The sequence below is a fragment of the Lithobates pipiens genome, unplaced genomic scaffold, assembly GCF_037356315.1.
Source record: "Lithobates pipiens isolate NorthernLeopardFrog02 unplaced genomic scaffold, aLitPip1_a1.2 Scaffold_10, whole genome shotgun sequence".
Classification (NCBI taxonomy): domain Eukaryota; kingdom Metazoa; phylum Chordata; class Amphibia; order Anura; family Ranidae; genus Lithobates; species Lithobates pipiens.
The window spans coordinates 167,221,397-167,231,253 of NW_027507686.1; the positions used below are offsets into that span (position 1 = coordinate 167,221,397).

Below are 9,857 nucleotides of genomic sequence, written 5' to 3' on the forward strand. Positions count from 1 at the left end.
TATTCCCCAGAGAATCCTACCTACTATCCGAAGAGTAGGAAGAAGGAGTGAGAGAAAAAGGAAAGGAGAAAAAAAAAACCACACTTAAACCCCTCCCCACCCCCACATATCTCTTTTCCACTCACTCCCCCCCCCCCCACTCACCCCTTCTCATTCACTACCCTATAACTAACGACTTCAATAAGTCTAACTTACTTAACAAGTAAGGTCCCTATTAGGAGGGAAAATATCGGAACCACTGGTTTAGATTAGCCGTCCGTCAGTTTTTCCCATTCCACTTATGCCACTTATCTATTCACCTCTAGCTCCATACTTATGGCTTCTATTGCTATTCGACTTATCCCTTAGGGTCCTTTCACACGGGGCGGATCAGTTCTGATCCGCCCCGTGGATATCCGTTTGCTCAGCGGGGATCACTCCGTCGATCCCCGCTGAGCAGGGAGATGACAGCTCCGTCTCTGCACACTGCGCAGGGACGGACCTGTCACAGCGCCGCTCTCCCCTATGGGAGATCGGATGACGACGGACCGCAGTGCCCGTCGTCACCCGATCCGATCCGCAGACGGATGGAAAAATAGCTTTTTCCTCCGTCACACTTTTTCGGATCGGAGCGGGTCGGATGTCAGCGGACATGTCACCGCTGACATCCGACGCTCCATAGAGCTCTATGGAGCACCCGTTCAGGTCCGCCTGAAAAACTGACAGGCGGGCCTGAACGGGACGTCAGTGTGAAAGGGGCCTTATTTTGTATCCCTAAGCCTCTCCCTTCTCTCTCCTCTTATCCTTGACCCCCACAAAAAAAAAAAAAAAGGGGCCGCAGTTATTATCTGGGACCTGATGGCACAAGGATGGGGCGAGGGGGAGAGAAAGAATAGGGGAGAAAAAAATAAATAAATAAATAAAAATAAATAAATTGTTTTCCCCTTCTCCCCTTTTTTCCTTTTTTTCCTTTTTTCTCTTTTCCCTTATCTGGGCATATACCCATATATACATATATAAACATATTATATTACATACATATTATTACTTTTATTATTCATGTTTTATATCAACTTCAGTTGCATTTAAGATCCCACCCACCTCCCCTTATTTAAACTTTTGACTGTGAGGAAAAAAAAAAAAAAACAACCAATTAAATTTTATATCTGTGTGTATCCCCGTATATACATATTATTACTTTCATTAATCGTGTTATATATCAACTTCAGTTACTCTTTAGATCACACCCACCTCCCTTTATTTAATCATTTGATTGTGAAAAAAAAAAAAAAGAATTTAACCGTAATTAAACATAACAAAAACCTGCTCACCCATTTTAACCCTTATTTAGTGAGAGAAGAAAAAAAAATTTACATTTTATATCTGTGTGTATCCCCGTATATACCTATTATTATTTTCATTAATCGTGTTTTATATCAACTTCAATTACTATTTAGATCACACCCACCTCCCTTTATTTAATCATTTGACTGTGAAAAAAGAGGAAAAAAGAGGAAAATAAATAAATAAATAAATACATTGTTAACAATACTTCAGCATATCAAAACCTACTCATCCTTTTTATCCCTAATTGTGGAAAAAAAAAAAAAGAAGAATTTAACCATAATTAAATATGACAAAAACCTGCTCACCCATTTAACCCTTATTTATAGTGAGAGAAAAAAAAGGAAAAAAAAAAAACAGAAATTGACAATAATTAAACATGTCAAAAACCTACACCCCCATTTCACCCTTATTTAAAGTGGAGAGATTAAATTGACAACACTACAGCCTATCATAAACCTACTCGCCCCTTTTACCCCTAGTTAGAGAAAAATACAGAAAAATAAAGACAATAATTAAACATATTAAAACCTACTCACCCTTTTAACCACCTTATTTATAGTGAATAAAATAAAAAAATAAAAAAAGGGGCAAAAAAACCCTTAATGACCATAAATCACAAACTAGCCCCCCATCCTTAAATTCCCCCTCCCCCCAACCAGTTCCTTAAATCCCTATAAGCCTCTTACTAATTTTCTGTAAGGTTTTGGCCATTCTGGTAAGTCTACTAGTGAGAGAACAAGAGTCTTTACAAATTCCGGTAAGTCTTCTAAATTCCTGTAAACTACTGTCAAGCCTTCATAATGAACTTGTAATTGAAATGGAAATTTCCATCTATACTGTAAGTTCCTTTTTCTAAGTTGCTCCAACAGCGGCTTTAATGCTCTTCTTTTGTCCAAAGTATATTTGGATAGATCCTGAAAAAATGTCAGTTGTTTCCCATCATATTCTATATTCTCTTTATGTCTTGTCGCAGTTATTATTTTATCTTTTATTCGTGCATATTGCAATTTACAGATAACGTCTCTAGTTTCACCAGGTTTTACCCTTCTCACTCCAGCTATTCTATGCACCCGATCAATCAGCAGATCGTCTATGGACAAATCCTCATTCAACCCTTGAAAGATCCCCTGTAACACCGAAGTCAAGTCCCTTGAGCTCACATTTTCATCCAGGTCTCTAATTCTTATATTGTTTCTTCTGCTTCTATTTTCCTGCTCATCTAAAGCAGTTCTAGCTTATACTAATTAATTTTCCTGTTCATGTAGTCTCTCTTTTAGTTGCGAAATCTCATGCTCCATATTTGTCATTCTTACATCCAGTCTGCCTATTGTCTCCTGTGTTCTTTGGGTAGATGTTTTAATCTCTTGTATTTCAGTTTTATAGGTATCCTCCAATCTGTGTATGTATTGATCCATGTCTGCCCTAGTAGGGAGGGAGCAAATATATGTCCTTATGTCCCAACTTTCATTATCTCCGTCCCTTTGTTCTGTTAGTAATTCCGTTATCTCTATCGGTGAGCTGTTCCTGGAGTGACTCGTTGTTTCCTCTCCTAGTGTCCCCAAAGACGCTGACGTTTCTGTTTCTGTCATTTCTAATATTTCCTGTGATATTTGTAGCGTATGCCCTATATGTGATGTTTGCTGAGGCGATTGAGATTGAGATTGACCCTGTATCTCTTTCTGTGGATGCATTTGCTGAAAAAACTCCTTAATATCAGTAGTTTGAGTGGTTTGGGCCCCTGTGGTGTCTTTATTTCTTCCTTCTTTTTTATCCTTTTTATTTTTTTGATTTTGTGGTGTTTTACTACCCCTCTTTGGTGCCATAACTTGTCCTTTAGCTTTCCTGTGGGGTTTTCAGCCTTTTTCTAAAAACCATTAGTGTCCCTTTAAGAAATTACAATGCTCGTCAGCAATGGTCTTTAATAGTCTTTCAATAATCCAGTATATCTCAATAGCGCTTAGATATAATCCTCATATATGCAAACAGTCCGTAACAGTCCAAAACTAAATTAGTCAAACCCTCTACCTTTTGTATGCTTAGCTTTTTGGGTTTTTAAATTAATTAATCAATTGAACTCCCTTAGCTAAACCATTAGTCTTAACAGCAAACCGACCGACCTGATTTTAATTGCTTTTGTATTTGAGTGCACATTCCTTTTTTTTTTCCTTAACTCTTTTCCAGGATCCTTTCTCTTTCCTTTATTAATATATATACAGTCCTTTAACCTTTGACATCAGAAGTTTTTTTTTTTTATTATTTATAGCTCACTGTCCTTAATTTAATTTGCTTCTTATTTATTGTTTATTATTAATATTAATATATTTATTATTGACATTAGATCTTACTTCTATCTTGCTTCCATCTTTCGTTCTTCAATGCTGTTTTCTTTCCTTTTTTATTTTTTCCCTTCTGCTGTTGCTCGGCTTCTTTACTTTACCTTCGGGTTCCTCTGGCTCTCTAATCAACCCTGGGATCCCCCGAGGATTTCAGCTCTCTGCCTCCTATCACGGGCTTCCTGCTGCTTCCCCCGAGGTTTTTCCTGTTACCCGCCTGGATCCTCCGGGACCGCCGCCGCGTGGATGGTCAAACGGCTATCGGCATCGGCCGCCGGCTTCCGCCCACGCACCGATACCCTCGCCGGACCTCCTCCACCTCCTCGGCTCAGCTGCGTCTCGTTCCACGGCGCTCCACAGGCTGGCTCGGGTTTCCTTTACTTCACCTCCGTTGGAGCTTCAATGACAAGTTGCAGGAGAGCACAAGCGTCCACAGCAGTTCCGCAGCAAAAACAGGTATGACAGCATAAGAATTAGATCTTTCCCCACCGAAAATAGAGCATGCTTTCCTCGTCTAGGTGCAAGCTGGTAAGTGTCATCTAATCCATCCAGCCATATAATTCAGGCTAAAGCAGCAGCAGCATTAGGTCCACTCTACGGAGCAACAGTCATCTCCACCAGCAGCTCCGCCCCCCCTCCAGAAGCCTTCGTATTTGTACCCTAGGTCCACCACGGTGTGGAGGTACAAGTCCAGCTCTTCCCTTCTGGCAGGAGATGCTGAGCAAATGACGTCCCTTATCATCCCAAAGGCTAGGGCAAACTCTGGGATGGAAAGTTTGTGGTTCAGCCTGGGATCCTTGGCCTTGAGGACTACGGAGACATCTCCCCAGGTTAAGGCCTTGTTTTCTGCGAGGTCATGGACCGAAATAAGCAGGGAGGCAAGGTTGACATCCTTGCCATCCAGGATGTCCTTCCTTATGCCGGCCGGAACCAGATGTGCTGGGCAGACAACAGGACATGTCCCTGCGGTACCTGTCGGCAGTGGTGACGGGACTGCAACTGGAACAGGGGTGGTTGTGGCTGGGTGAGCCTCTAGGAGCGTCACTCTGGCCTGGACGTCCGTGACTGTGTTGGTTAAGGACGACACCATTGAATGTAGCTGAGATATAGCCGCTGAGATGGACTGGAGAGAGGCCTGAGGTGGGGTACTGGGCCTGGCCGTAGCTGGCGGGGTAGAGAGGAGCCTGAAAAGCTCTGCCTTCCTAGCCGTAGTGGGGAAGGGAATGCCCCTGCGTCTCAGCTCTGCTGTCAGCCTGGGGATAGTCCAACCCCTGAAGGACTGTATGCTGTCGCTCACTGAAGGCGGGCGAGGAGACAAGGGGGCTGTAAGGTCTTCGCTGCCGACTTGAGACATGGCTCCAGGTGAATCGTGCCCTAGGAGTGATGTCCTATCTCTTTGGGGTCGCAAGGTGGACGACCGGAACCTATAGAGGGTGACATAAGTCAAGACTGTTTCTCTATCTTACCAAGCAAATCCGCCTGTTGCTGTGCGCTAAGGTGGGAGCGAACGTGTATACATATATATATATATCGTCACGTGCCTTCATATATATATATACGTATGCCAGCATGGTTGCTGTCGCATTTTGCCTGCGCCTTCCCCTCTTTTTTTTTTTTTACCTGGGAAAGATAACGTCCAAGCTGGTGCAGGGTGGACCTACTGAACTTGACTGACCTGGAGAGAGAAACAACAGATGAGAACTGATGAGGAGCCTGACAAATAAACTGAAGGGTGACGTAAACGGCTGGCTGATATGACCGAGGTGCACCGGTGAGTAGACAGTTTTCCGCAGTAATTCTCTCATCATTATTTTTTTCTTTTTTCCTCTCTTTTTTTTTCTTTTTTTTTTGTATTCTCCTGTCCCAATCCGACTTATCATTGCGCAAAGGACGAAGTGTGGGATGATCCTTGTCAAGCGTGGGAGCACGAATAAGTGCTGTAATTGTGAACGTAAAAATAAGACAACCTGTGGAAAAAGTGAAATGTGGCCGATCCATCTGGGGCACGCCGAAAAGAATCGATGCATCACGGATGCTACTGGATTTGAAATCGGAGCGCGGTAAGTGATAGTGAAATGAAGCACGATTGTCATGACAGAGGCACGAAATGGTCGTGTCGCCAGAGCAACTGACAACAAACCGGACTCTGGAGCATGTACTGAAATGTGGGAAATAAACTTGGGGCGGACCGGAACGAATCGGTGCGTGTTTAGACGCGACTGGATTCGAACCGGAGCGCGGAGCGTGACAGTGAAACGAAACGAACAACTTATGTCATGACAGAGGCCTAGATCGACCAGCCGCGAACTGAGACTGGAAAACAAACTGGTCTCTGGAGCATGCACTGAAATGAGGCTGAAAAAAAAATACCTGGGGGACGTCCAGACAAATCGACGCACAGGGATGCGATCGAATTCGAACGGAGCGTATTACGTGATAATGAAATGATTCCCATGATAGAGACACGAATCGGGGAGGTCGCAAGACCTGCGACCAACAACGAGCGGGCTCTAGAGCATGTACTGAAATTAGGCCAACGCAACTGGGACACGCCGATCGAACCTGTGCATTGCGAATGTGACTGGTTTCGAGTTAGGACGTAATAGGTGACAGTGAAATGATTCCCATGACAGAGACCCGGATCGATAAGCCGAAGGCTACGACTAACAATGAGCGGGCTCTGGAGCATGTACCGAAATGAGGCCAAGCAACTTGGGGCACACCGGGACGATTCGGCGCATTGCGGATGCGACTGGATTCGAATCGGAGCGCAGTATGTGACAGAAATGAGTGAAATGTTTGAAATGATAAAATGAAATGATCCAAGTGAGCCAGCCGTGGCAGAGGCACGAATCGTTGTGCCGTGTGATGCGACTGGCAACGATTTGTCTGTGAAACACGGTGAAGAGGCAGACAATACAATAAGCTACGAAAATAGTGCAATACTTTTAGTTTAAGCAATTCTACCGAAATGAGGCCCGTGCAATGAAGCGGGCTGCGATAATAGTGCGTTTGAGTGACTAACGACCCGGTTTCACAACGAATGACTCGAGAGTTTAGTGTCGAGTTCCGGGTTTTTAAGACACTCAATAGAAATGTTTTTAGTAAAGGAAGGTCAATTGAGACCCTTACCTGCAGCAGTCGAGCCAGAGACGTTGTACAAAAAAACACGAACGGGAACGAAAACCACGAGACTTCTTGTAGAGAGAAGTTATCCGAATGGTAACGAAACTCGAGCAGTCGGCCTAGTGACGTAGTATTGCGCACAGGAAACCGACAAAGACTACAGGCGAGTGGGCTGGTTAAATACCCCCCGGGCTCCTCCCATAAATTCAGGCCACCATACTGGCCTTCTTACATATATATATATACAGTATATACTAGACGGTATATATATATATATATATATATATATATATATATCAATCAAATACACTGCCACTAACTAACCTGTCTGCCTAATGTAGCTCAATCTATCTCTGTCCACACACTATACACGGCCGCTATGTGAGCTCACTGTGATTGGCCAAAGCATGCAGGTCAGGTGCATGCTTTGGCCAATCATCATACAGCAATGCACTGTGATCTCGCAGTGCATTATGGGGTGTTCCGTGGCGCTCGAATTTCCCACGAACATCCCATATGTTTGGTTCCTTTTAGAACAAACGAACACCCAATGTTTGAGTGTCATTCTTTTTCGGTGCTGTTAGTGTGTTGCTGTGCCATTCACTGCTTTATATTTTCCTTTGAGCCTATTCAAGTCCTTATTCCATTCTTCTAAGCCCTGATGTACAGCGTTTTTTGTTTGTTTTTATGTGACTGAATTACAAACAAGGCCCTTTGGTCTCTTTCACCTTTTGGTTTTGTGCCCATTTGTATGTCTATACATTCAAATGATTGGTTGTCTCAACACAATGCATGTTAATGCACAACATAATATGTTTGCTAATGTAGTGTAACTGACTACCTAGGTGTGATTGGGCCCTTACTTGTCACCTCCACTTTACAGGTCCTGGAGTTTTCCAGTGTGTAGAGGTTTAGCTTTGTACAATGGGGCAACTTTTTTTTTACAGTCGTGTGCAGTTACTTTTACTGACAAGCAGCACTCAGAAAAATAAAACGGTCCATTTAAAGAGGAAGTAAACCCTGATGAGTTTACTTCCTCTTTCATTCCCTGCAAAGGTAAAGCATAATGGACTACTATGCATCGCATAGTAGTCCATTATGTGTCACTTACCTGACACAGGAGCAAGCGAAGTCACCGCTGTCCCCTGTAGTCCGGCGCATCCATCTTCTCGGTGGGTCTCGCTGCTCCGCCGCTGTCATTCGGCGAAGCCGCGATGACGTCACTCCCGCGCATGCGCACAGGAGCCGCCACTCGCGGCATATCGCCTTGACCGCGGCGTGCTCAGTGCAAATGCGCGCCACTGTCTACGGCGCATGCGCCGTAGACAGCGGTTCCTGTCTTTCGGCAAATATCGGTTTAGGAGATATTTCTTGGATCTACAGGTAAGCCTTAATCTAGGCTTACCTGTAGGTCAAAGTGTGTTGTAAGGGTTTACAACCACTTTAAAGGTGGTAGAAGAAGCTGTCTTTGAAACACGTACTCACATCTCCTCGATCCCCTCTGCCACATCCGCCACTATGCTTGGCTGCTATGGATGTTAATGCCACATTAATAGTGTTTATTTGGTAAGCAAACAGTTAATTGGCAATATGTATGAGTGACAGAAAATTGTATTGTTTGCAGTGTTATTTCTATTCACCTGCTGCAAGCTGGAAAGATATCATGTATGACAAATAAAGGTGTGGACCATAGTACAAAGAGGCTCCATAGCTCAGGGGTTAGAGCACTGGTCTTGTAAACCAGGGGTCGCGAGTTCAAATCTCGCTGGGGCCTAGAATTTTTTTCTTTCAAATGACGACTAAACCCAAGAACAAAAATGCAATAAATCGCAGTGAACAGTCCTTAGATACGGTAGATATGATTGCTGTATTATTTATTTCAAGCTACGTACAATTTCAGCAAATACAGAAAACAACTGTTGATCCTGCCAGTGAAGAATATATTTCTTCCTAGCTATCATCTGAACACAATTTCATTAATACATGGGGTGATGCCAGATAATACATATCTTTCCCAGAAAGCACTATCCCTAAGGACACAATTTACACAACTGTCTCTCTTCTGTCAACCTGAACATCTGGTGCAGAAAGAGACATAAATGAAGCAACTTTAAATGTGCCTTCCAGGAAATACCACTTCAATCAAAAGCAGAAACACTTTATATAATACAGAGTTTAATAAATTGTGAAAGATAAAAAAAGGATGTATTCGTGCCAATTTATCATTTAAAAAAATAACATATGTCATATTACAGCTTGAAGGAGTTATAGCTTCACATCTTATAGTCATAGATAGGTGCCATTGATCTACGTGTTTCGCCCGAGATAAAACTTCATCAAGATCTAGTGACCTTTAATGTGACAAAACAAAAAAGCAAATAACTCATATAGTACAAATACAAAATGATATTCTTTATTAATAAAACCAAAGGAAAAAGGATAACTGATACTTGAAGAGATCTGAGAACAAAACAAACCCCCCACCCCCCATATTCTGCCATGTGGGTATCTTAACCATGGGTGATGGATCAAGACATAGGTCAGGAAAGTCAGCAACCTTACCTGTACAGTGCTAACAAAACAAGTGATGTTCACACCTTCATGTATGCCTCTCAACCATGCTTCTTTTTAGCATTGTACAAGTAAGGTTACTGACTGTCCTGACCTATGTCTTGAGCTATCCTCCCATGGTTGAGATACCCACATCCACATGGCAGAATATTGGGTGCTTTTTTTTTCTTCCCAGATCCCTTCAAATATCAGTTGTCCTCTTTTTTTTCTTTGTTTTTTGCTTTGGTTGGTTGTATTAATAAAAGATAGAATTTTGTATTTGTAATTTTGGGTTTAGAAACACTTTAAAGTGACATTTTTATTTGCCCATGAGTGGCAAAGTTCATTTAGGAACCCTCCCCCTCAGCAGAATATGCTCACCTTTCCTTGCTCTTAACCTGTCCATACACAGCCTGTGTGATGAGCAAAAAATTTGAATTGTTCCATGGACTAAACTCATTCTGTGGCCAGCTGTCAGAATACCTGAACAATGGCTGCATCTGATGGGATGCCATCACTGTT

The 9,857-nt window shown here is 42.8% G+C and overlaps 1 non-coding gene across 1 annotated transcript; it reads left to right on the plus strand.

The window, feature by feature from the left end:
- The first annotated feature begins 8,486 nt into the window (after positions 1-8,486).
- TRNAT-UGU (transfer RNA threonine (anticodon UGU)) lies at positions 8,487-8,559 on the plus strand. The gene has a single exon. It is a non-coding gene; the product is annotated as a tRNA-Thr (tRNA).
- The last annotated feature ends 1,298 nt before the right edge of the window (positions 8,560-9,857 follow it).